Source organism: Chrysochloris asiatica, unplaced genomic scaffold, assembly GCF_000296735.1.
Source record: "Chrysochloris asiatica unplaced genomic scaffold, ChrAsi1.0 scaffold10361, whole genome shotgun sequence".
Taxonomy (NCBI): Eukaryota; Metazoa; Chordata; class Mammalia; order Afrosoricida; family Chrysochloridae; genus Chrysochloris; species Chrysochloris asiatica.
The window spans coordinates 1-1,180 of record NW_006418879.1 but is presented as its reverse complement, the minus strand read 5'-3'; the positions used below and the strand labels follow the sequence as shown (position 1 = coordinate 1,180).

Sequence of the window (1,180 nt, the reverse complement as noted above, 5' to 3'; positions counted from 1 at the left end):
CTCGAGGAAGACCGGTAGCCCACATCCTACTGATTGGCTTAATGATATGGCCTGGCTTGGTGATGACCTTGGGAGCAGTCAGCTTTTGGAAGGCCCTCTGAGTATTCATGTAGATCTTATAGGGGTATGGATGGTCCTTTTAAACTGGTGATGGTGGGTGAATGGGTATGGAAGCACATGGACCTGATGAGCCGCGGTGTGAATGTTGCGCTTCTCATTGATAATCGCATTCGGCAAATTCTGGTCTTTTCTTGGAGGACCCTCCGGAGCTTTCAGGAGAAACCGGCGCCGTTTTTTGGCATTGGGCTGCAGGTCCACGCCACCCGACTCGCCCCAGCCAGGCAGCGTCAGGTCAAAATCCTTTGCCTTACATGCCTCCACAGCTTCCCGCTTCTCTTTCAAGAAGTCTTAGATGATATCATCCCCAGCAAATAAATGCTCCTTTATCATCTGTTTTTGGTAGCTCTCGTCTTCATCTTCCAACTCTATGGTCGTGGGAGATGCCAGAGACTTCACGGAAAGAGATTTGGTGGTCAGGAGGTTCTGGAGACGGATCATTTGTGACTTATTCTTCTTCGGAGCATCAGGCTGATTGGCTTCTTCTCTGTCTGCTGCTCTTGCTTCACATGGCTGGGGAGCTCTGTGTTTCAGGAATGGCCTTCTTTGCTCATCTCTTCCAGGTCTTCTAGAGTCGTTGCTCTCTGTGGCTTCTGCAACAACAGGGGCTCCTCCTCCTCCTGGCACGGTTCGTCTGTCTGGACCGGGGTAACGGTCCCCAAGGAACTCCCTTTCGGCTTCTGGGTCTGATGGGTCTCCTTGTCAAGTTTCTGAGACAGCGCTATCAATTCCGACAGCACCTCCTGGCTGTTAGCATCTTGTGCTTCTTGACTGCCCACAGGCTTACTATCTTGGTTGAGCTCGGACCTTTCCATAAGGGATCTTTTTTCTTTAATTTCTCTCAACAAGGTCTCTTCTGTTACTGGACTCTTTTCCTCACTTTCTGAACCCTTTTGGGCCACAGACTTGGAGAGTTTTTCCGGGTCCTTCTGGATATCCGCCTCGTTCATGTCACTGGTGCATCTTCGGAGCATCCAGTGATTCGGCCCATTTGCATTCACTTGGACTTCGTTCATGACATCAGGGATAAGGAGTTCATCCTCTTCTACACCACCCTCCTCTT

The 1,180-nt window shown here is 50.3% G+C and overlaps 1 pseudogene; it reads right to left on the bottom strand.

Moving 5' to 3' along the window:
* Positions 1 to 2: 2 nt before the first annotated feature.
* Positions 3 to 1,172, bottom strand: LOC102832245 (annotated as a pseudogene).
* Between the last annotated feature and the right edge of the window lie 8 nt (positions 1,173 to 1,180).